Genomic DNA, 26,239 nt, shown 5'->3' with positions numbered 1-26,239 from the left:
ATATGTCCTCTACCCGAGGACAACATATTAAACGGATTTTTGCCACCGGGAGCTGAAAAAGGGGCTTGCTCCGTTCACTCCACGCATCGACCCGGCATTGCAGTGTCGCCGGGAACGGTGCACCCTTCTCTCGCCTTGTTGAAAACCAAACACAGAGTTTCAGATGGCACTTTGCACGTGGCTCAAAGGAAGGGCCTCAAGTGGCCTGGCAGCTTTCACCAGCTGCCGCTGGTGGTTTTGCACAAACCACTCCCAGCAAAGTGCGTCCTCCCCAGCCCGCCTGCCTGCCTGCCTGCCAAACGTCAGACCTTTTCCAGCTTGCCTTTTTTCCAGCCTGCCCAGGCTCTTGTCTCCGAGACCCCGTTGGTCAGAGCCTGTGAGAGCATGGGGAGGGCTGGGGGATCGGGGGCGGCAGCTGGGACTCGGCACTCGGCAGGCAACCGGAAGCCAACCGCGAGGGTGGAGACTGGGACAGATAGGCTCCTGGGCTGCCTGGGAGGCGAGGGGCTCTACCGACTCTGGCTTCTCTTCATAACGCACAAGTCTTTCGCCTTTTACTAAAGACTTCCGTGGAGAGGAACACCAACGAGTTCAAGCTATTTTTGGGAGGCTCTGCCGTACGGCCGAGCCCTTTGAGTTTGTGAAAAGTCAACCGGCAGCGAGGGCTGCGCCGTGGAGAGGTTGGGCGGAGGGGCTACAATGCAGCCAGTGTGGCTTTAGTGTCACCGACAGGGAACCGCGTCGAGTGGGGTCCGGCCCCAGAGCTGCGCTCGGAAATCAGACGCTTGGGCCCCATCGCTTCTCGGCCTTTTGGCTAAGATCAAGTGTAGTATCTGTTCTTATCAGTTTAATATCTGATATGTCCTCTACCCGAGGACAACATATTAAACGGATTTTTGCCACCGGGAGCTGAAAAAGGGGCTTGCTCCGTTCACTCCACGCATCGACCCGGCATTGCAGTGTCGCCGGGAACGGTGCACCCTTCTCTCGCCTTGTTGAAAACCAAACACAGAGTTTCAGATGGCACTTTGCACGTGGCTCAAAGGAAGGGCCTCAAGTGGCCTGGCAGCTTTCACCAGCTGCCGCTGGTGGTTTTGCACAAACCACTCCCAGCAAAGTGCGTCCTCCCCAGCCCGCCTGCCTGCCTGCCTGCCAAACGTCAGACCTTTTCCAGCTTGCCTTTTTTCCAGCCTGCCCAGGCTCTTGTCTCCGAGACCCCGTTGGTCAGAGCCTGTGAGAGCATGGGGAGGGCTGGGGGATCGGGGGCGGCAGCTGGGACTCGGCACTCGGCAGGCAACCGGAAGCCAACCGCGAGGGTGGAGACTGGGACAGATAGGCTCCTGGGCTGCCTGGGAGGCGAGGGGCTCTACCGACTCTGGCTTCTCTTCATAACGCACAAGTCTTTCGCCTTTTACTAAAGACTTCCGTGGAGAGGAACACCAACGAGTTCAAGCTATTTTTGGGAGGCTCTGCCGTACGGCCGAGCCCTTTGAGTTTGTGAAAAGTCAACCGGCAGCGAGGGCTGCGCCGTGGAGAGGTTGGGCGGAGGGGCTACAATGCAGCCAGTGTGGCTTTAGTGTCACCGACAGGGAACCGCGTCGAGTGGGGTCCGGCCCCAGAGCTGCGCTCGGAAATCAGACGCTTGGGCCCCATCGCTTCTCGGCCTTTTGGCTAAGATCAAGTGTAGTATCTGTTCTTATCAGTTTAATATCTGATATGTCCTCTACCCGAGGACAACATATTAAACGGATTTTTGCCACCGGGAGCTGAAAAAGGGGCTTGCTCCGTTCACTCCACGCATCGACCCGGCATTGCAGTGTCGCCGGGAACGGTGCACCCTTCTCTCGCCTTGTTGAAAACCAAACACAGAGTTTCAGATGGCACTTTGCACGTGGCTCAAAGGAAGGGCCTCAAGTGGCCTGGCAGCTTTCACCAGCTGCCGCTGGTGGTTTTGCACAAACCACTCCCAGCAAAGTGCGTCCTCCCCAGCCCGCCTGCCTGCCTGCCTGCCAAACGTCAGACCTTTTCCAGCTTGCCTTTTTTCCAGCCTGCCCAGGCTCTTGTCTCCGAGACCCCGTTGGTCAGAGCCTGTGAGAGCATGGGGAGGGCTGGGGGATCGGGGGCGGCAGCTGGGACTCGGCACTCGGCAGGCAACCGGAAGCCAACCGCGAGGGTGGAGACTGGGACAGATAGGCTCCTGGGCTGCCTGGGAGGCGAGGGGCTCTACCGACTCTGGCTTCTCTTCATAACGCACAAGTCTTTCGCCTTTTACTAAAGACTTCCGTGGAGAGGAACACCAACGAGTTCAAGCTATTTTTGGGAGGCTCTGCCGTACGGCCGAGCCCTTTGAGTTTGTGAAAAGTCAACCGGCAGCGAGGGCTGCGCCGTGGAGAGGTTGGGCGGAGGGGCTACAATGCAGCCAGTGTGGCTTTAGTGTCACCGACAGGGAACCGCGTCGAGTGGGGTCCGGCCCCAGAGCTGCGCTCGGAAATCAGACGCTTGGGCCCCATCGCTTCTCGGCCTTTTGGCTAAGATCAAGTGTAGTATCTGTTCTTATCAGTTTAATATCTGATATGTCCTCTACCCGAGGACAACATATTAAACGGATTTTTGCCACCGGGAGCTGAAAAAGGGGCTTGCTCCGTTCACTCCACGCATCGACCCGGCATTGCAGTGTCGCCGGGAACGGTGCACCCTTCTCTCGCCTTGTTGAAAACCAAACACAGAGTTTCAGATGGCACTTTGCACGTGGCTCAAAGGAAGGGCCTCAAGTGGCCTGGCAGCTTTCACCAGCTGCCGCTGGTGGTTTTGCACAAACCACTCCCAGCAAAGTGCGTCCTCCCCAGCCCGCCTGCCTGCCTGCCTGCCAAACGTCAGACCTTTTCCAGCTTGCCTTTTTTCCAGCCTGCCCAGGCTCTTGTCTCCGAGACCCCGTTGGTCAGAGCCTGTGAGAGCATGGGGAGGGCTGGGGGATCGGGGGCGGCAGCTGGGACTCGGCACTCGGCAGGCAACCGGAAGCCAACCGCGAGGGTGGAGACTGGGACAGATAGGCTCCTGGGCTGCCTGGGAGGCGAGGGGCTCTACCGACTCTGGCTTCTCTTCATAACGCACAAGTCTTTCGCCTTTTACTAAAGACTTCCGTGGAGAGGAACACCAACGAGTTCAAGCTATTTTTGGGAGGCTCTGCCGTACGGCCGAGCCCTTTGAGTTTGTGAAAAGTCAACCGGCAGCGAGGGCTGCGCCGTGGAGAGGTTGGGCGGAGGGGCTACAATGCAGCCAGTGTGGCTTTAGTGTCACCGACAGGGAACCGCGTCGAGTGGGGTCCGGCCCCAGAGCTGCGCTCGGAAATCAGACGCTTGGGCCCCATCGCTTCTCGGCCTTTTGGCTAAGATCAAGTGTAGTATCTGTTCTTATCAGTTTAATATCTGATATGTCCTCTACCCGAGGACAACATATTAAACGGATTTTTGCCACCGGGAGCTGAAAAAGGGGCTTGCTCCGTTCACTCCACGCATCGACCCGGCATTGCAGTGTCGCCGGGAACGGTGCACCCTTCTCTCGCCTTGTTGAAAACCAAACACAGAGTTTCAGATGGCACTTTGCACGTGGCTCAAAGGAAGGGCCTCAAGTGGCCTGGCAGCTTTCACCAGCTGCCGCTGGTGGTTTTGCACAAACCACTCCCAGCAAAGTGCGTCCTCCCCAGCCCGCCCGCCTGCCTGCCTGCCAAACGTCAGACCTTTTCCAGCTTGCCTTTTTTCCAGCCTGCCCAGGCTCTTGTCTCCGAGACCCCGTTGGTCAGAGCCTGTGAGAGCATGGGGAGGGCTGGGGGATCGGGGGCGGCAGCTGGGACTCGGCACTCGGCAGGCAACCGGAAGCCAACCGCGAGGGTGGAGACTGGGACAGATAGGCTCGTGGGCTGCCTGGGAGGCGAGGGGCTCTACCGACTCTGGCTTCTCTTCATAACGCACAAGTCTTTCGCCTTTTACTAAAGACTTCCGTGGAGAGGAACACCAACGAGTTCAAGCTATTTTTGGGAGGCTCTGCCGTACGGCCGAGCCCTTTGAGTTTGTGAAAAGTCAACCGGCAGCGAGGGCTGCGCCGTGGAGAGGTTGGGCGGAGGGGCTACAATGCAGCCAGTGTGGCTTTAGTGTCACCGACAGGGAACCGCGTCGAGTGGGGTCCGGCCCCAGAGCTGCGCTCGGAAATCAGACGCTTGGGCCCCATCGCTTCTCGGCCTTTTGGCTAAGATCAAGTGTAGTATCTGTTCTTATCAGTTTAATATCTGATATGTCCTCTACCCGAGGACAACATATTAAACGGATTTTTGCCACCGGGAGCTGAAAAAGGGGCTTGCTCCGTTCACTCCACGCATCGACCCGGCATTGCAGTGTCGCCGGGAACGGTGCACCCTTCTCTCGCCTTGTTGAAAACCAAACACAGAGTTTCAGATGGCACTTTGCACGTGGCTCAAAGGAAGGGCCTCAAGTGGCCTGGCAGCTTTCACCAGCTGCCGCTGGTGGTTTTGCACAAACCACTCCCAGCAAAGTGCGTCCTCCCCAGCCCGCCTGCCTGCCTGCCTGCCAAACGTCAGACCTTTTCCAGCTTGCCTTTTTTCCAGCCTGCCCAGGCTCTTGTCTCCGAGACCCCGTTGGTCAGAGCCTGTGAGAGCATGGGGAGGGCTGGGGGATCGGGGGCGGCAGCTGGGACTCGGCACTCGGCAGGCAACCGGAAGCCAACCGCGAGGGTGGAGACTGGGACAGATAGGCTCCTGGGCTGCCTGGGAGGCGAGGGGCTCTACCGACTCTGGCTTCTCTTCATAACGCACAAGTCTTTCGCCTTTTACTAAAGACTTCCGTGGAGAGGAACACCAACGAGTTCAAGCTATTTTTGGGAGGCTCTGCCGTACGGCCGAGCCCTTTGAGTTTGTGAAAAGTCAACCGGCAGCGAGGGCTGCGCCGTGGAGAGGTTGGGCGGAGGGGCTACAATGCAGCCAGTGTGGCTTTAGTGTCACCGACAGGGAACCGCGTCGAGTGGGGTCCGGCCCCAGAGCTGCGCTCGGAAATCAGACGCTTGGGCCCCATCGCTTCTCGGCCTTTTGGCTAAGATCAAGTGTAGTATCTGTTCTTATCAGTTTAATATCTGATATGTCCTCTACCCGAGGACAACATATTAAACGGATTTTTGCCACCGGGAGCTGAAAAAGGGGCTTGCTCCGTTCACTCCACGCATCGACCCGGCATTGCAGTGTCGCCGGGAACGGTGCACCCTTCTCTCGCCTTGTTGAAAACCAAACACAGAGTTTCAGATGGCACTTTGCACGTGGCTCAAAGGAAGGGCCTCAAGTGGCCTGGCAGCTTTCACCAGCTGCCGCTGGTGGTTTTGCACAAACCACTCCCAGCAAAGTGCGTCCTCCCCAGCCCGCCTGCCTGCCTGCCTGCCAAACGTCAGACCTTTTCCAGCTTGCCTTTTTTCCAGCCTGCCCAGGCTCTTGTCTCCGAGACCCCGTTGGTCAGAGCCTGTGAGAGCATGGGGAGGGCTGGGGGATCGGGGGCGGCAGCTGGGACTCGGCACTCGGCAGGCAACCGGAAGCCAACCGCGAGGGTGGAGACTGGGACAGATAGGCTCCTGGGCTGCCTGGGAGGCGAGGGGCTCTACCGACTCTGGCTTCTCTTCATAACGCACAAGTCTTTCGCCTTTTACTAAAGACTTCCGTGGAGAGGAACACCAACGAGTTCAAGCTATTTTTGGGAGGCTCTGCCGTACGGCCGAGCCCTTTGAGTTTGTGAAAAGTCAACCGGCAGCGAGGGCTGCGCCGTGGAGAGGTTGGGCGGAGGGGCTACAATGCAGCCAGTGTGGCTTTAGTGTCACCGACAGGGAACCGCGTCGAGTGGGGTCCGGCCCCAGAGCTGCGCTCGGAAATCAGACGCTTGGGCCCCATCGCTTCTCGGCCTTTTGGCTAAGATCAAGTGTAGTATCTGTTCTTATCAGTTTAATATCTGATATGTCCTCTACCCGAGGACAACATATTAAACGGATTTTTGCCACCGGGAGCTGAAAAAGGGGCTTGCTCCGTTCACTCCACGCATCGACCCGGCATTGCAGTGTCGCCGGGAACGGTGCACCCTTCTCTCGCCTTGTTGAAAACCAAACACAGAGTTTCAGATGGCACTTTGCACGTGGCTCAAAGGAAGGGCCTCAAGTGGCCTGGCAGCTTTCACCAGCTGCCGCTGGTGGTTTTGCACAAACCACTCCCAGCAAAGTGCGTCCTCCCCAGCCCGCCTGCCTGCCTGCCTGCCAAACGTCAGACCTTTTCCAGCTTGCCTTTTTTCCAGCCTGCCCAGGCTCTTGTCTCCGAGACCCCGTTGGTCAGAGCCTGTGAGAGCATGGGGAGGGCTGGGGGATCGGGGGCGGCAGCTGGGACTCGGCACTCGGCAGGCAACCGGAAGCCAACCGCGAGGGTGGAGACTGGGACAGATAGGCTCCTGGGCTGCCTGGGAGGCGAGGGGCTCTACCGACTCTGGCTTCTCTTCATAACGCACAAGTCTTTCGCCTTTTACTAAAGACTTCCGTGGAGAGGAACACCAACGAGTTCAAGCTATTTTTGGGAGGCTCTGCCGTACGGCCGAGCCCTTTGAGTTTGTGAAAAGTCAACCGGCAGCGAGGGCTGCGCCGTGGAGAGGTTGGGCGGAGGGGCTACAATGCAGCCAGTGTGGCTTTAGTGTCACCGACAGGGAACCGCGTCGAGTGGGGTCCGGCCCCAGAGCTGCGCTCGGAAATCAGACGCTTGGGCCCCATCGCTTCTCGGCCTTTTGGCTAAGATCAAGTGTAGTATCTGTTCTTATCAGTTTAATATCTGATATGTCCTCTACCCGAGGACAACATATTAAACGGATTTTTGCCACCGGGAGCTGAAAAAGGGGCTTGCTCCGTTCACTCCACGCATCGACCCGGCATTGCAGTGTCGCCGGGAACGGTGCACCCTTCTCTCGCCTTGTTGAAAACCAAACACAGAGTTTCAGATGGCACTTTGCACGTGGCTCAAAGGAAGGGCCTCAAGTGGCCTGGCAGCTTTCACCAGCTGCCGCTGGTGGTTTTGCACAAACCACTCCCAGCAAAGTGCGTCCTCCCCAGCCCGCCTGCCTGCCTGCCTGCCAAACGTCAGACCTTTTCCAGCTTGCCTTTTTTCCAGCCTGCCCAGGCTCTTGTCTCCGAGACCCCGTTGGTCAGAGCCTGTGAGAGCATGGGGAGGGCTGGGGGATCGGGGGCGGCAGCTGGGACTCGGCACTCGGCAGGCAACCGGAAGCCAACCGCGAGGGTGGAGACTGGGACAGATAGGCTCCTGGGCTGCCTGGGAGGCGAGGGGCTCTACCGACTCTGGCTTCTCTTCATAACGCACAAGTCTTTCGCCTTTTACTAAAGACTTCCGTGGAGAGGAACACCAACGAGTTCAAGCTATTTTTGGGAGGCTCTGCCGTACGGCCGAGCCCTTTGAGTTTGTGAAAAGTCAACCGGCAGCGAGGGCTGCGCCGTGGAGAGGTTGGGCGGAGGGGCTACAATGCAGCCAGTGTGGCTTTAGTGTCACCGACAGGGAACCGCGTCGAGTGGGGTCCGGCCCCAGAGCTGCGCTCGGAAATCAGACGCTTGGGCCCCATCGCTTCTCGGCCTTTTGGCTAAGATCAAGTGTAGTATCTGTTCTTATCAGTTTAATATCTGATATGTCCTCTACCCGAGGACAACATATTAAACGGATTTTTGCCACCGGGAGCTGAAAAAGGGGCTTGCTCCGTTCACTCCACGCATCGACCCGGCATTGCAGTGTCGCCGGGAACGGTGCACCCTTCTCTCGCCTTGTTGAAAACCAAACACAGAGTTTCAGATGGCACTTTGCACGTGGCTCAAAGGAAGGGCCTCAAGTGGCCTGGCAGCTTTCACCAGCTGCCGCTGGTGGTTTTGCACAAACCACTCCCAGCAAAGTGCGTCCTCCCCAGCCCGCCTGCCTGCCTGCCTGCCAAACGTCAGACCTTTTCCAGCTTGCCTTTTTTCCAGCCTGCCCAGGCTCTTGTCTCCGAGACCCCGTTGGTCAGAGCCTGTGAGAGCATGGGGAGGGCTGGGGGATCGGGGGCGGCAGCTGGGACTCGGCACTCGGCAGGCAACCGGAAGCCAACCGCGAGGGTGGAGACTGGGACAGATAGGCTCCTGGGCTGCCTGGGAGGCGAGGGGCTCTACCGACTCTGGCTTCTCTTCATAACGCACAAGTCTTTCGCCTTTTACTAAAGACTTCCGTGGAGAGGAACACCAACGAGTTCAAGCTATTTTTGGGAGGCTCTGCCGTACGGCCGAGCCCTTTGAGTTTGTGAAAAGTCAACCGGCAGCGAGGGCTGCGCCGTGGAGAGGTTGGGCGGAGGGGCTACAATGCAGCCAGTGTGGCTTTAGTGTCACCGACAGGGAACCGCGTCGAGTGGGGTCCGGCCCCAGAGCTGCGCTCGGAAATCAGACGCTTGGGCCCCATCGCTTCTCGGCCTTTTGGCTAAGATCAAGTGTAGTATCTGTTCTTATCAGTTTAATATCTGATATGTCCTCTACCCGAGGACAACATATTAAACGGATTTTTGCCACCGGGAGCTGAAAAAGGGGCTTGCTCCGTTCACTCCACGCATCGACCCGGCATTGCAGTGTCGCCGGGAACGGTGCACCCTTCTCTCGCCTTGTTGAAAACCAAACACAGAGTTTCAGATGGCACTTTGCACGTGGCTCAAAGGAAGGGCCTCAAGTGGCCTGGCAGCTTTCACCAGCTGCCGCTGGTGGTTTTGCACAAACCACTCCCAGCAAAGTGCGTCCTCCCCAGCCCGCCTGCCTGCCTGCCTGCCAAACGTCAGACCTTTTCCAGCTTGCCTTTTTTCCAGCCTGCCCAGGCTCTTGTCTCCGAGACCCCGTTGGTCAGAGCCTGTGAGAGCATGGGGAGGGCTGGGGGATCGGGGGCGGCAGCTGGGACTCGGCACTCGGCAGGCAACCGGAAGCCAACCGCGAGGGTGGAGACTGGGACAGATAGGCTCCTGGGCTGCCTGGGAGGCGAGGGGCTCTACCGACTCTGGCTTCTCTTCATAACGCACAAGTCTTTCGCCTTTTACTAAAGACTTCCGTGGAGAGGAACACCAACGAGTTCAAGCTATTTTTGGGAGGCTCTGCCGTACGGCCGAGCCCTTTGAGTTTGTGAAAAGTCAACCGGCAGCGAGGGCTGCGCCGTGGAGAGGTTGGGCGGAGGGGCTACAATGCAGCCAGTGTGGCTTTAGTGTCACCGACAGGGAACCGCGTCGAGTGGGGTCCGGCCCCAGAGCTGCGCTCGGAAATCAGACGCTTGGGCCCCATCGCTTCTCGGCCTTTTGGCTAAGATCAAGTGTAGTATCTGTTCTTATCAGTTTAATATCTGATATGTCCTCTACCCGAGGACAACATATTAAACGGATTTTTGCCACCGGGAGCTGAAAAAGGGGCTTGCTCCGTTCACTCCACGCATCGACCCGGCATTGCAGTGTCGCCGGGAACGGTGCACCCTTCTCTCGCCTTGTTGAAAACCAAACACAGAGTTTCAGATGGCACTTTGCACGTGGCTCAAAGGAAGGGCCTCAAGTGGCCTGGCAGCTTTCACCAGCTGCCGCTGGTGGTTTTGCACAAACCACTCCCAGCAAAGTGCGTCCTCCCCAGCCCGCCTGCCTGCCTGCCTGCCAAACGTCAGACCTTTTCCAGCTTGCCTTTTTTCCAGCCTGCCCAGGCTCTTGTCTCCGAGACCCCGTTGGTCAGAGCCTGTGAGAGCATGGGGAGGGCTGGGGGATCGGGGGCGGCAGCTGGGACTCGGCACTCGGCAGGCAACCGGAAGCCAACCGCGAGGGTGGAGACTGGGACAGATAGGCTCGTGGGCTGCCTGGGAGGCGAGGGGCTCTACCGACTCTGGCTTCTCTTCATAACGCACAAGTCTTTCGCCTTTTACTAAAGACTTCCGTGGAGAGGAACACCAACGAGTTCAAGCTATTTTTGGGAGGCTCTGCCGTACGGCCGAGCCCTTTGAGTTTGTGAAAAGTCAACCGGCAGCGAGGGCTGCGCCGTGGAGAGGTTGGGCGGAGGGGCTACAATGCAGCCAGTGTGGCTTTAGTGTCACCGACAGGGAACCGCGTCGAGTGGGGTCCGGCCCCAGAGCTGCGCTCGGAAATCAGACGCTTGGGCCCCATCGCTTCTCGGCCTTTTGGCTAAGATCAAGTGTAGTATCTGTTCTTATCAGTTTAATATCTGATATGTCCTCTACCCGAGGACAACATATTAAACGGATTTTTGCCACCGGGAGCTGAAAAAGGGGCTTGCTCCGTTCACTCCACGCATCGACCCGGCATTGCAGTGTCGCCGGGAACGGTGCACCCTTCTCTCGCCTTGTTGAAAACCAAACACAGAGTTTCAGATGGCACTTTGCACGTGGCTCAAAGGAAGGGCCTCAAGTGGCCTGGCAGCTTTCACCAGCTGCCGCTGGTGGTTTTGCACAAACCACTCCCAGCAAAGTGCGTCCTCCCCAGCCCGCCTGCCTGCCTGCCTGCCAAACGTCAGACCTTTTCCAGCTTGCCTTTTTTCCAGCCTGCCCAGGCTCTTGTCTCCGAGACCCCGTTGGTCAGAGCCTGTGAGAGCATGGGGAGGGCTGGGGGATCGGGGGCGGCAGCTGGGACTCGGCACTCGGCAGGCAACCGGAAGCCAACCGCGAGGGTGGAGACTGGGACAGATAGGCTCCTGGGCTGCCTGGGAGGCGAGGGGCTCTACCGACTCTGGCTTCTCTTCATAACGCACAAGTCTTTCGCCTTTTACTAAAGACTTCCGTGGAGAGGAACACCAACGAGTTCAAGCTATTTTTGGGAGGCTCTGCCGTACGGCCGAGCCCTTTGAGTTTGTGAAAAGTCAACCGGCAGCGAGGGCTGCGCCGTGGAGAGGTTGGGCGGAGGGGCTACAATGCAGCCAGTGTGGCTTTAGTGTCACCGACAGGGAACCGCGTCGAGTGGGGTCCGGCCCCAGAGCTGCGCTCGGAAATCAGACGCTTGGGCCCCATCGCTTCTCGGCCTTTTGGCTAAGATCAAGTGTAGTATCTGTTCTTATCAGTTTAATATCTGATATGTCCTCTACCCGAGGACAACATATTAAACGGATTTTTGCCACCGGGAGCTGAAAAAGGGGCTTGCTCCGTTCACTCCACGCATCGACCCGGCATTGCAGTGTCGCCGGGAACGGTGCACCCTTCTCTCGCCTTGTTGAAAACCAAACACAGAGTTTCAGATGGCACTTTGCACGTGGCTCAAAGGAAGGGCCTCATGTGGCCTGGCAGCTTTCACCAGCTGCCGCTGGTGGTTTTGCACAAACCACTCCCAGCAAAGTGCGTCCTCCCCAGCCCGCCTGCCTGCCTGCCTGCCAAACGTCAGACCTTTTCCAGCTTGCCTTTTTTCCAGCCTGCCCAGGCTCTTGTCTCCGAGACCCCGTTGGTCAGAGCCTGTGAGAGCATGGGGAGGGCTGGGGGATCGGGGGCGGCAGCTGGGACTCGGCACTCGGCAGGCAACCGGAAGCCAACCGCGAGGGTGGAGACTGGGACAGATAGGCTCCTGGGCTGCCTGGGAGGCGAGGGGCTCTACCGACTCTGGCTTCTCTTCATAACGCACAAGTCTTTCGCCTTTTACTAAAGACTTCCGTGGAGAGGAACACCAACGAGTTCAAGCTATTTTTGGGAGGCTCTGCCGTACGGCCGAGCCCTTTGAGTTTGTGAAAAGTCAACCGGCAGCGAGGGCTGCGCCGTGGAGAGGTTGGGCGGAGGGGCTACAATGCAGCCAGTGTGGCTTTAGTGTCACCGACAGGGAACCGCGTCGAGTGGGGTCCGGCCCCAGAGCTGCGCTCGGAAATCAGACGCTTGGGCCCCATCGCTTCTCGGCCTTTTGGCTAAGATCAAGTGTAGTATCTGTTCTTATCAGTTTAATATCTGATATGTCCTCTACCCGAGGACAACATATTAAACGGATTTTTGCCACCGGGAGCTGAAAAAGGGGCTTGCTCCGTTCACTCCACGCATCGACCCGGCATTGCAGTGTCGCCGGGAACGGTGCACCCTTCTCTCGCCTTGTTGAAAACCAAACACAGAGTTTCAGATGGCACTTTGCACGTGGCTCAAAGGAAGGGCCTCAAGTGGCCTGGCAGCTTTCACCAGCTGCCGCTGGTGGTTTTGCACAAACCACTCCCAGCAAAGTGCGTCCTCCCCAGCCCGCCTGCCTGCCTGCCTGCCAAACGTCAGACCTTTTCCAGCTTGCCTTTTTTCCAGCCTGCCCAGGCTCTTGTCTCCGAGACCCCGTTGGTCAGAGCCTGTGAGAGCATGGGGAGGGCTGGGGGATCGGGGGCGGCAGCTGGGACTCGGCACTCGGCAGGCAACCGGAAGCCAACCGCGAGGGTGGAGACTGGGACAGATAGGCTCCTGGGCTGCCTGGGAGGCGAGGGGCTCTACCGACTCTGGCTTCTCTTCATAACGCACAAGTCTTTCGCCTTTTACTAAAGACTTCCGTGGAGAGGAACACCAACGAGTTCAAGCTATTTTTGGGAGGCTCTGCCGTACGGCCGAGCCCTTTGAGTTTGTGAAAAGTCAACCGGCAGCGAGGGCTGCGCCGTGGAGAGGTTGGGCGGAGGGGCTACAATGCAGCCAGTGTGGCTTTAGTGTCACCGACAGGGAACCGCGTCGAGTGGGGTCCGGCCCCAGAGCTGCGCTCGGAAATCAGACGCTTGGGCCCCATCGCTTCTCGGCCTTTTGGCTAAGATCAAGTGTAGTATCTGTTCTTATCAGTTTAATATCTGATATGTCCTCTACCCGAGGACAACATATTAAACGGATTTTTGCCACCGGGAGCTGAAAAAGGGGCTTGCTCCGTTCACTCCACGCATCGACCCGGCATTGCAGTGTCGCCGGGAACGGTGCACCCTTCTCTCGCCTTGTTGAAAACCAAACACAGAGTTTCAGATGGCACTTTGCACGTGGCTCAAAGGAAGGGCCTCAAGTGGCCTGGCAGCTTTCACCAGCTGCCGCTGGTGGTTTTGCACAAACCACTCCCAGCAAAGTGCGTCCTCCCCAGCCCGCCTGCCTGCCTGCCTGCCAAACGTCAGACCTTTTCCAGCTTGCCTTTTTTCCAGCCTGCCCAGGCTCTTGTCTCCGAGACCCCGTTGGTCAGAGCCTGTGAGAGCATGGGGAGGGCTGGGGGATCGGGGGCGGCAGCTGGGACTCGGCACTCGGCAGGCAACCGGAAGCCAACCGCGAGGGTGGAGACTGGGACAGATAGGCTCCTGGGCTGCCTGGGAGGCGAGGGGCTCTACCGACTCTGGCTTCTCTTCATAACGCACAAGTCTTTCGCCTTTTACTAAAGACTTCCGTGGAGAGGAACACCAACGAGTTCAAGCTATTTTTGGGAGGCTCTGCCGTACGGCCGAGCCCTTTGAGTTTGTGAAAAGTCAACCGGCAGCGAGGGCTGCGCCGTGGAGAGGTTGGGCGGAGGGGCTACAATGCAGCCAGTGTGGCTTTAGTGTCACCGACAGGGAACCGCGTCGAGTGGGGTCCGGCCCCAGAGCTGCGCTCGGAAATCAGACGCTTGGGCCCCATCGCTTCTCGGCCTTTTGGCTAAGATCAAGTGTAGTATCTGTTCTTATCAGTTTAATATCTGATATGTCCTCTACCCGAGGACAACATATTAAACGGATTTTTGCCACCGGGAGCTGAAAAAGGGGCTTGCTCCGTTCACTCCACGCATCGACCCGGCATTGCAGTGTCGCCGGGAACGGTGCACCCTTCTCTCGCCTTGTTGAAAACCAAACACAGAGTTTCAGATGGCACTTTGCACGTGGCTCAAAGGAAGGGCCTCAAGTGGCCTGGCAGCTTTCACCAGCTGCCGCTGGTGGTTTTGCACAAACCACTCCCAGCAAAGTGCGTCCTCCCCAGCCCGCCTGCCTGCCTGCCTGCCAAACGTCAGACCTTTTCCAGCTTGCCTTTTTTCCAGCCTGCCCAGGCTCTTGTCTCCGAGACCCCGTTGGTCAGAGCCTGTGAGAGCATGGGGAGGGCTGGGGGATCGGGGGCGGCAGCTGGGACTCGGCACTCGGCAGGCAACCGGAAGCCAACCGCGAGGGTGGAGACTGGGACAGATAGGCTCCTGGGCTGCCTGGGAGGCGAGGGGCTCTACCGACTCTGGCTTCTCTTCATAACGCACAAGTCTTTCGCCTTTTACTAAAGACTTCCGTGGAGAGGAACACCAACGAGTTCAAGCTATTTTTGGGAGGCTCTGCCGTACGGCCGAGCCCTTTGAGTTTGTGAAAAGTCAACCGGCAGCGAGGGCTGCGCCGTGGAGAGGTTGGGCGGAGGGGCTACAATGCAGCCAGTGTGGCTTTAGTGTCACCGACAGGGAACCGCGTCGAGTGGGGTCCGGCCCCAGAGCTGCGCTCGGAAATCAGACGCTTGGGCCCCATCGCTTCTCGGCCTTTTGGCTAAGATCAAGTGTAGTATCTGTTCTTATCAGTTGTTATCAGTTTGTGCCTTATTGTCAGTCGTGCGGTGTATGGGACGGCAATAAGCTCTCTGCCTTTCAGCCGGCTGGCTAAAAGCAGACGGAAGACAACAATCCTCCTGAGTGGTAATGGCGGCATCAGCAACACTGCAGTCGGCAGAGAAATCAGCTGGACTGAACCTGAAGAACACGCTGAGATTCCAGATAAAAGAGGAAGAAATACCGGACAGAGTCTCGTTTGGGAAGAACGTGCTCTTCAACGCTCTGAATTTAAGACCAGAGGACATCTTCTGTCTTCAACAGAACCTGACAAGTGGATACTACGATGTCACGCTTAACTCAAGTGCACAAATGGAAGAGATACGTGGTCTGGTTTCTCAGCAAGCCAGTCCAGCACTGAAACCATTTCAAGTCACATCCTTGTTCCGAAACAATTTTCGTGTTGTGACCGTCCACATGTACAACCCATGGGTGAGTGAAGAGACTATACGATTTTTCCTTGGGAGACATGCAATAGTCCTACCTGGCGTTAAAGAAATAAAAGATGCTTTGGGTATCTGGACTGGGAAAAGACAGTTCCGTGTCCGTTTGAAAGAGGAAGCCAACGGACACGAGGGGTTTTCCCACCCCCCAGCTGTTTTCACCATTGGAGGGAACCGCGGCTACCTGATTTACGCAGGGCAGCCAAAATTCTGCCGAAAATGCCATACATATGGACACATGGCAGAGACCTGCACACAGATACGATGTCGGAACTGTGGAGAGTTGGGCCACCTCATCAAAGACTGCCAAGAAGCAAGAAGGTGTGACCTGTGCAACTCTGAATACCATCTAGCCAGAGACTGCCCCAAGCCAAGATCATACGCAGCAGCCTTAAAAGACATCACAACTCATAGAGGAGGTGATAAGACCACACAAGACACAGACTTAAGAGACATTGAAATAGTGCTAGAAGAAATCCGAAATCAAAACGAGGAGCAACAAGAAACACGGGTGGAGGCAGGGACGGAGGAGCAGCGCAGCACAGTGAGCACTGAGACGGCGGCCTCGGCTCCCGCACCGACTGCTGGTGAGACGGGGGAGGCTGGGAAGACAGACAGTGACCAGCAGACGGATGGATGGAGCATCGTTGCCAAGAAAAACCAGAGAAAATCAAAAAAAAGGAAAGTTGTCGTCAGCCCAGGGGCATCGGCACAGGACCCAGATCTGCCGGTGTTGCCTCCGGACTCCAGCTTTGGCTCACTGTTGAATGAGAGCGATGTTGCTGATGGTGCTGTTCTCACTGATGAGGATCCCCAGCACACCGAACCCACCTCTACACCCCTCCCCAGTGGTCTTCTTCTCCCCACCCCCAGCGGCCCGCCCACCCTCATCCCCAGTCAAAAGGCTCAGGATGGTCAGCCCTCAGACGGAGGCCCCCGCCACCACCACCTTTTCCCCTTCTCCCTTCCCCCCCTTCAACCCTCCCCCCACAATTTACCCCACGGCCCTGAGAACACAACAAGCCGCATGCCCTGGATTTCACGTGGCCGCCAGAGGAGGGGCTCCTTTGGACCAATGCGACCAGGCTCGTGGGCGGATGGTTAAGGTAGCACAGGCTAATCCAGTCTACCTATACCATGAAGACAACAGAGTTGACGTCCAAGATAAGCAGACAGTAACATCATCTCATAACATTGTCACATGGATTTCAAAATCATAACCTTGAACGTTAGAGGTCTACAAAACATAAAAAAGAGAAGGTCTGTATTTTCACATCTAGCCACACTTGACTTTAATGTTTGCTTACTCCAAGAAGTACATCTAAAAAGCGAAAAAGACATTGTTAATTTCTCTAGAGAGTGGGTAAAAGGGGATTCTAGGTGGAGTGTGGGTGGAGTGCATTCAAGTGGAGTGGGACTATTATGTGGAAATAACAGAGAAATAGAGATATTAAATAGCTTTTCATTTGTTCATGGGAGAGCCCTTGTAGTAGATCTAAATTGGAGAAACAAACAATTGAGAATTATTAATATATATGCACATACAGATCCTGCTGCCCGCAGGGAGCTATTGAAATCCCTTGATACCTGTTTCATGACAAATCGAATGGTTTGTATAGCAGGAGACTTTAATATTTCCTTAGATAAAGGTTGTAATATTTTTTTACTCCAATCCTTAATACAAAAATTTAACTTGGTAGACACTTACAGGTCAGTAAATAAGAAAGATGCTGGGTTTACTTGGGAAAATAGCAGTGGGGCCAAGAGTAGAATAGACTACATTTTCATCCCACGTGGCATGAAAGTTTCTGATGTCCAGACATCTCCTGTTTATTACTCTGACCACAGTTTACTTTTAGTGTCAATAGAACTACAAACGTTGGAATACGGGAAAGGGTACTGGAAAATCAATAACGAAATTTTGCTGGAAAAAGATTTCAAAGATACCTTTCGGATTTTTTTTAATAGATGCGTGGAACTAAAAAGCCTATATTCGTCTGCTATAGACTGGTGGGACGATACAAAAAATAGAATAAAACAGTACATACACATTTTTTGTAAAAAAAGATCTAAACAGAGACACAAATCCTTTTTTGAAATCCAAAAGAAAATCCAAGAACTATATACACATTACAATACAACTGGAAAGGAGATAGACAAAGACAAATTAACTGTATTGCTGGGTGAGCAACAGGAGATGTGTGAACAAAAAGCTCGAAATTTTATATTTAAATTGCAAAAAGAAAAGTATGAACAAGATGAGAAATGCTCTGCTTACTTTTTCAAGAAAGCCCAGACACAAAGGAAAAAGCAGGTAATACAGGGCTTAAAAAGAGAAAATGGAGATGTTTGTGAAAACAACGAAGACATATTGGAGATGGCAAGATTACATTGCAGTAGATTATTTGAAAGAGAAAATATTGACATAGACAAAGGGAATTTTTTTTTAGATTGTATAGATAAAAGTGTACCACTTGATTTAAAAGAAAAGTTAGATGAAGGACTAAAGCTGGAAGAGTTGTATAATGCCTTAAAGTCAATGAAAGATAAAAAAGTTCCAGGTGGGGATGGGCTTACAAAAGAATTCTATATTACCTTTTGGTCCTTAATTGGATGTCATTTGTTGGAGGTGTTCAATGAAATTTTAGATTGTGAGAAAATGAGTAAGAGTATGCGAGAGGGAGTAGTATCTCTACTCTATAAAAAAGATGACCCAATGCTCTTGGCTAATTACCGGCCATTGACAATGCTGTGTGTAGACTATAAAATTTTGAGCAAAGCCATAACAAACCGTCTGGCTGCTGTAATGCCCTTTATTGTAGGCATTGACCAAACAAGTGGAGTGGCGGGAAGGAGGATTTCATGGAATATTCAATTACACAGAGACTTACTAACATATATAGAGGACAGAAACCTGTCAGCTATATGTGTCAGTTTAGACCAACAAAAAGCATTCGACAGAGTGAATCATTCCTTTTTGATGAGAGTCTTGTCTCGTTTTGGGTTTGGAGTTCATTTCATGACTTGGATAAAGATTCTGTATAACAATATTAACAGTAGAGTAAATGTGAATGGTAACATTAGTAAGGAAATCCAGCAGACCAGAGGCCTTCGCCAGGGTTGCCCTTTATCTGCATTATTGTACGTTTTATATGCAGAACCGCTAGCATGTTCAATTAGAAAGAATTCTAATATTAAGGGTATCTTTCTGCCTGGGGGGGAGGTCTTGAAATTGTCGCAATATGCAGATGACTTGGTTTTGTATGTAGCAGATGATAACAGTCTGGGGGAGGCCCTTGGTGTGTTGGACCACTTTTCTGTTGCTTCTGGGTCAAAACTAAACAAGAAAAAGACACAATATAAATTTTTGGGAACGTGGAGTTGGAGAAAAGATATTATTTTTGGTTTAACTGTATGTACTGGTCCAATGAACATACTTGGCATCTCTTTTGGACACCCCGAGGGAGATGGTTTCTATAATTGGTCCCAGAAACTGAACCTGGTTGATAAAAAAATATCTATTTGGAAAACTAGGAGGTTAACATACATAGGCAAAGTAATGGCCATTAAATCTGACATCTTACCTGCATTGCTACATTTAGCTTATGTTTACCCAATGCCCATTACATTTCGTAAAGCATTGACAAAGACAATCTTTCAGTTTTTCTGGGGTGGTTATGAATACATAAAAAGAGAAAGAATTTACCAGAGCGTAGAAGATGGTGGACGGGATCTCCCCAACATTCCTCTAAAACTGGATGTGTTGTTTTTCTGTAACATATGCCATTTGTTAATAGCCGGATACATGCATAGATGTCAGATTTTTTTAAAGTTCTGGCTTACAATCCCTTTTCGTTTTATTACTAGGTGGGAAAATAGCATGCCAAAAGCTGAAGCTATGCCCGATTATTTCTGTTATATAGTAAAATGGTTTAAAAATAATGCAGAGCTTATAAGTAAAGATAATGTGAGAAAACATAGAATCCTTTATCAGAAGATGGTGGAAAAGTTATGTCATACTGATATTCATATTGTACAAATTGATTGGATGAAAGCTCAATTAAAAGGTTTAGAAAACAGATTGAAAGATTTCAATTGGTTAGTATTGCATAAAAGACTTCCAGTTCGTTCCATGTTATATAAACATAAATTGACGAAACATAAAGATTGCCCAAGAATTGAATGCAATGCAGAAGAAACCATATGTCATGTTCTATGGGAATGTCCTTTTGCAGTTTTAGTTTGGAAAAGGTTAAAACGCCTGTTTCCTATACTTTCTTCTGTTGACTATGAAGTTGTGAAATCTTTTGAACTACAAAAAGGAGTTAACACCCAACCACTACCTTTGGTGATCATAATTTCTCTAACAAAAATTAAGTTATGGAATGTTAGACAATCTGTCATTAACAATACGACTGAATGTACGGTTTTTGGAGTTGTGAAATGCATTGAATTGGAAGTTCAAAAAATATGTCTGTTTGAAGTCCAGAAATGGGGATGGGATTCAATTAAGTGTAAATGGAAAGGGTTATTTTTGAAAGACCCTAAAAATATAATGTGGACACATCAATATTAGGGTCCTCAGCTCCCTTTTTGTGCTTAGCTCCTTTCTTGTCATTAATGGTGGGGGAAACCCTGATTTGAAGTGCCAAACTCAGTTACCTGTGTAAGGAAGCAATGGGATATTTTGTTGTTATGTTTGGTCTAAATTAATGTAAGCAATGTAAAAAATATCTTTTTTTGTTGTTACCCTTTTTTTTCCTTCTTCTTCCTTTCATTCCTAATTATTTTAATTATTTTATTTATTATATCGGGTTACTACCCAATTCTATGTATCATGCCTTACTGTGGTGCCTTTGTTTAATTAAAAAAAAAAAAAAAAATCTGTTCTTATCAGTTTAATATCTGATATGTCCTCTACCCGAGGACAACATATTAAACGGATTTTTGCCACCGGGAGCTGAAAAAGGGGCTTGCTCCGTTCACTCCACGCATCGACCCGGCATTGCAGTGTCGCCGAGAACGGTGCACCCTTCTCTCGCCTTGTTGAAAACCAAACACAGAGTTTCAGATGGCACTTTGCACGTGGCTCAAAGGAAGGGCCTCAAGTGGCCTGGCAGCTTTCACCAGCTGCCGCTGGTGGTTTTGCACAAACCACTCCCAGCAAAGTGCGTCCTCCCCAGCCCGCCTGCCTGCCTGCCTGCCAAACGTCAGACCTTTTCCAGCTTGCCTTTTTTCCAGCCTGCCCAGGCTCTTGTCTCCGAGACCCCGTTGCTCAGAGCCTGTGAGAGCATGGGGAGGGCTGGGGGATCGGGGGCGGCAGCTGGGACTCGGCACTCGGCAGGCAACCGGAAGCCAACCGCGAGGGTGGAGACTGGGACAGATAGGCTCCTGGGCTGCCTGGGAGGCGAGGGGCTCTACCGACTCTGGCTTCTCTTCATAACGCACAAGTCTTTCGCCTTTTACTAAAGACTTCCGTGGAGAGGAACACCAACGAGTTCAAGCTATTTTTGGGAGGCTCTGCCGTACGGCCGAGCCCTTTGAGTTTGTGAAAAGTCAACCGGCAGCGAGGGCTGCGCCGTGGAGAGGTTGGGCGGAGGGGCTACAATGCAGCCAGTGTGGCTTTAGTGTCACCGACAGGGAACCGCGTCTAGTGGGGTCCGGCCCCAGAGCTGCACTCGGAAATCAGACGCTTGGGCCCCATCGCTTCTCGGCCTTTTGGCTAAGATCAAGTGTAGTATCTGTTCTTATCAGTTTAATATCTGATATGTCCTCTACCCGAGGACAACATATTAAACGGATTTTTGCCACCGGGAGCTGAAAAAGGGGCTTGCTCCGTTCACTCCACGCATCGACCCGGCATTGCAGTGTCGCCGGGAACGGTGCACCCTTCTCTCGCCTTGTTGAAAACCAAACACAGAGTTTCAGATGGCACTTTGCACGTGGCTCAAAGGAAGGGCCTCAAGTGGCCTGGCAGCTTTCACCAGCTGCCGCTGGTTGTTTTGCACAAACCACTCCCAGCAAAGTGCGTCCTCCCCAGCCCGCCTGCCTGCCTGCCTGCCAAACGTCAGACCTTTTCCAGCTTGCCTTTTTTCCAGCCTGCCCAGGCTCTTGTCTCCGAGACCCCGTTGCTCAGAGCCTGTGAGAGCATGGGGAGGGCTGGGGGATCGGGGGCGGCAGCTGGGACTCGGCACTCGGCAGGCAACCGGAAGCCAACCGCGAGGGTGGAGACTGGGACAGATAGGCTCCTGGGCTGCCTGGGAGGCGAGGGGCTCTACCGACTCTGGCTTCTCTTCATAACGCACAAGTCTTTCGCCTTTTACTAAAGACTTCCGTGGAGAGGAACACCAACGAGTTCAAGCTATTTTTGGGAGGCTCTGCCGTACGGCCGAGCCCTTTGAGTTTGTGAAAAGTCAACCGGCAGCGAGGGCTGCGCCGTGGAGAGGTTGGGCGGAGGGGCTACAATGCAGCCAGTGTGGCTTTAGTGTCACCGACAGGGAACCGCGTCGAGTGGGGTCCGGCCCCAGAGCTGCGCTCGGAAATCAGACGCTTGGGCCCCATCGCTTCTCGGCCTTTTGGCTAAGATCAAGTGTAGTATCTGTTCTTATCAGTTTAATATCTGATATGTCCTCTACCCGAGGACAACATATTAAACGGATTTTTGCCACCGGGAGCTGAAAAAGGGGCTTGCTCCGTTCACTCCACGCATCGACCCGGCATTGCAGTGTCGCCGGGAACGGTGCACCCTTCTCTCGCCTTGTTGAAAACCAAACACAGAGTTTCAGATGGCACTTTGCACGTGGCTCAAAGGAAGGGCCTCAAGTGGCCTGGCAGCTTTCACCAGCTGCCGCTGGTGGTTTTGCACAAACCACTCCCAGCAAAGTGCGTCCTCCCCAGCCCGCCTGCCTGCCTGCCTGCCAAACGTCAGACCTTTTCCAGCTTGCCTTTTTTCCAGCCTGCCCAGGCTCTTGTCTCCGAGACCCCGTTGCTCAGAGCCTGTGAGAGCATGGGGAGGGCTGGGGGATCGGGGGCGGCAGCTGGGACTCGGCACTCGGCAGGCAACCGGAAGCCAACCGCGAGGGTGGAGACTGGGACAGATAGGCTCCTGGGCTGCCTGGGAGGCGAGGGGCTCTACCGACTCTGGCTTCTCTTCATAACGCACAAGTCTTTCGCCTTTTACTAAAGACTTCCGTGGAGAGGAACACCAACGAGTTCAAGCTATTTTTGGGAGGCTCTGCCGTACGGCCGAGCCCTTTGAGTTTGTGAAAAGTCAACCGGCAGCGAGGGCTGCGCCGTGGAGAGGTTGGGCGGAGGGGCTACAATGCAGCCAGTGTGGCTTTAGTGTCACCGACAGGGAACCGCGTCGAGTGGGGTCCGGCCCCAGAGCTGCGCTCGGAAATCAGACGCTTGGGCCCCATCGCTTCTCGGCCTTTTGGCTAAGATCAAGTGTAGTATCTGTTCTTATCAGTTTAATATCTGATATGTCCTCTACCCGAGGACAACATATTAAACGGATTTTTGCCACCGGGAGCTGAAAAAGGGGCTTGCTCCGTTCACTCCACGCATCGACCCGGCATTGCAGTGTCGCCGGGAACGGTGCACCCTTCTCTCGCCTTGTTGAAAACCAAACACAGAGTTTCAGATGGCACTTTGCACGTGGCTCAAAGGAAGGGCCTCAAGTGGCCTGGCAGCTTTCACCAGCTGCCGCTGGTGGTTTTGCACAAACCACTCCCAGCAAAGTGCGTCCTCCCCAGCCCGCCTGCCTGCCTGCCTGCCAAACGTCAGACCTTTTCCAGCTTGCCTTTTTTCCAGCCTGCCCAGGCTCTTGTCTCCGAGACCCCGTTGCTCAGAGCCTGTGAGAGCATGGGGAGGGCTGGGGGATCGGGGGCGGCAGCTGGGACTCGGCACTCGGCAGGCAACCGGAAGCCAACCGCGAGGGTGGAGACTGGGACAGATAGGCTCCTGGGCTGCCTGGGAGGCGAGGGGCTCTACCGACTCTGGCTTCTCTTCATAACGCACAAGTCTTTCGCCTTTTACTAAAGACTTTCGTGGAGAGGAACACCAACGAGTTCAAGCTATTTTTGGGAGGCTCTGCCGTACGGCCGAGCCCTTTGAGTTTGTGAAAAGTCAACCGGCAGCGAGGGCTGCGCCGTGGAGAGGTTGGGCTACAATGCAGCCAGTGTGGCTTTAGTGTCACCGACAGGGAACCGCGTCGAGTGGGGTCCGGCCCCAGAGCTGCGCTCGGAAATCAGACGCTTGGGCCCCATCGCTTCTCGGCCTTTTGGCTAAGATCAAGTGTAGTATCTGTTCTTATCAGTTTAATATCTGATATGTCCTCTACCCGAGGACAACATATTAAACGGATTTTTGCCACCGGGAGCTGAAAAAGGGGCTTGCTCCGTTCACTCCACGCATCGACCCGGCATTGCAGTGTCGCCGAGAACGGTGCACCCTTCTCTCGCCTTGTTGAAAACCAAACACAGAGTTTCAGATGGCACTTTGCACGTGGCTCAAAGGAAGGGCCTCAAGTGGCCTGGCAGCTTTCACCAGCTGCCGCTGGTGCTTTTGCACAAACCACTCCCAGCAAAGTGCGTCCTCCCCAGCCCGCCTGCCTGCCTGCCTGCCAAACGTCAGACCTTTTCCAGCTTGCCTTTTTTCCAGCCTGCCCAGGCTCTTGTCTCCGAGACCCCGTTGCTCAGAGCCTGTGAGAGCATGGGGAGGGCTGGGGGATCGGGGGCGGCAGCTGGGACTCGGCACTCGGCAGGCAACCGGAAGCCAACCGCGAGGGTGGAGACTGGGACAGATAGGCTCGTGGGCTGCCTGGGAGGCGAGGGGCTCTACCGACTCTGGCTTCTCTTCATAACGCACAAGTCTTTCGCCTTTTACTAAAGACTTCCGTGGAGAGGAACACCAACGAGTTCAAGCTATTTTTGGGAGGCTCTGCCGTACGGCCGAGCCCTTTGAGTTTGTGAAAAGTCAACCGGCAGCGAGGGCTGCGCCGTGGAGAGGTTGGGCGGAGGGGCTACAATGCAGCCAGTGTGGCTTTAGTGTCACCGACAGGGAACCGCGTCGAGTGGGGTCCGGCCCCAGAGCTGCGCTCGGAAATCAGACGCTTGGGCCCCATCGCTTCTCGGCCTTTTGGCTAAGATCAAGTGTAGTATCTGTTCTTATCAGTTTAATATCTGATATGTCCTCTACCCGAGGACAACATATTAAACGGATTTTTGCCACCGGGAGCTGAAAAAGGGGCTTGCTCCGTTCACTCCACGCATCGACCCGGCATTGCAGTGTCGCCGGGAACGGTGCACCCTTCTCTCGCCTTGTTGAAAACCAAACACAGAGTTTCAGATGGCACTTTGCACGTGGCTCAAAGGAAGGGCCTCAAGTGGCCTGGCAGCTTTCACCAGCTGCCGCTGGTGGTTTTGCACAAACCACTCCCAGCAAAGTGCGTCCTCCCCAGCCCGCCTGCCTGCCTGCCTGCCAAACGTCAGACCTTTTCCAGCTTGCCTTTTTTCCAGCCTGCCCAGGCTCTTGTCTCCGAGACCCCGTTGGTCAGAGCCTGTGAGAGCATGGGGAGGGCTGGGGGATCGGGGGCGGCAGCTGGGACTCGGCACTCGGCAGGCAACCGGAAGCCAACCGCGAGGGTGGAGACTGGGACAGATAGGCTCCTGGGCTGCCTGGGAGGCGAGGGGCTCTACCGACTCTGGCTTCTCTTCATAACGCACAAGTCTTTCGCCTTTTACTAAAGACTTTCATGGAGAGGAACACCAACGAGTTCAAGCTATTTTTGGGAGGCTCTGCCGTACGGCCGAGCCCTTTGAGTTTGTGAAAAGTCAACCGGCAGCGAGGGCTGCGCCGTGGAGAGGTTGGGCGGAGGGGCTACAATGCAGCCAGTGTGGCTTTAGTGTCACCGACAGGGAACCGCGTCGAGTGGGGTCCGGCCCCAGAGCTGCGCTCGGAAATCAGACGCTTGGGCCCCATCGCTTCTCGGCCTTTTGGCTAAGATCAAGTGTAGTATCTGTTCTTATCAGTTTAATATCTGATATGTCCTCTACCCGAGGACAACATATTAAACGGATTTTTGCCACCGGGAGCTGAAAAAGGGGCTTGCTCCGTTCACTCCACGCATCGACCCGGCATTGCAGTGTCGCCGGGAACGGTGCACCCTTCTCTCGCCTTGTTGAAAACCAAACACAGAGTTTCAGATGGCACTTTGCACGTGGCTCAAAGGAAGGGCCTCAAGTGGCCTGGCAGCTTTCACCAGCTGCCGCTGGTGGTTTTGCACAAACCACTCCCAGCAAAGTGCGTCCTCCCCAGCCCGCCTGCCTGCCTGCCTGCCAAACGTCAGACCTTTTCCAGCTTGCCTTTTTTCCAGCCTGCCCAGGCTCTTGTCTCCGAGACCCCGTTGCTCAGAGCCTGTGAGAGCATGGGGAGGGCTGGGGGATCGGGGGCGGCAGCTGGGACTCGGCACTCGGCAGGCAACCGGAAGCCAACCGCGAGGGTGGAGACTGGGACAGATAGGCTCCTGGGCTGCCTGGGAGGCGAGGGGCTCTACCGACTCTGGCTTCTCTTCATAACGCACAAGTCTTTCGCCTTTTACTAAAGACTTCCGTGGAGAGGAACACCAACGAGTTCAAGCTATTTTTGGGAGGCTCTGCCGTACGGCCGAGCCCTTTGAGTTTGTGAAAAGTCAACCGGCAGCGAGGGCTGCGCCGTGGAGAGGTTGGGCGGAGGGGCTACAATGCAGCCAGTGTGGCTTTAGTGTCACCGACAGGGAACCGCGTCGAGTGGGGTCCGGCCCCAGAGCTGCGCTCGGAAATCAGACGCTTGGGCCCCATCGCTTCTCGGCCTTTTGGCTAAGATCAAGTGTAGTATCTGTTCTTATCAGTTTAATATCTGATATGTCCTCTACCCGAGGACAACATATTAAACGGATTTTTGCCACCGGGAGCTGAAAAAGGGGCTTGCTCCGTTCACTCCACGCATCGACCCGGCATTGCAGTGTCGCCGGGAACGGTGCACCCTTCTCTCGCCTTGTTGAAAACCAAACACAGAGTTTCAGATGGCACTTTGCACGTGGCTCAAAGGAAGGGCCTCAAGTGGCCTGGCAGCTTTCACCAGCTGCCGCTGGTGGTTTTGCACAAACCACTCCCAGCAAAGTGCGTCCTCCCCAGCCCGCCTGCCTGCCTGCCTGCCAAACGTCAGACCTTT

Source organism: Trachurus trachurus (assembly GCF_905171665.1).
Source record: "Trachurus trachurus genome assembly, chromosome: 22".
Taxonomy (NCBI): domain Eukaryota; kingdom Metazoa; phylum Chordata; class Actinopteri; order Carangiformes; family Carangidae; genus Trachurus; species Trachurus trachurus.
The sequence above is the reverse complement of the archived record's forward strand: the minus strand, read 5'-3'. Positions refer to the sequence as shown.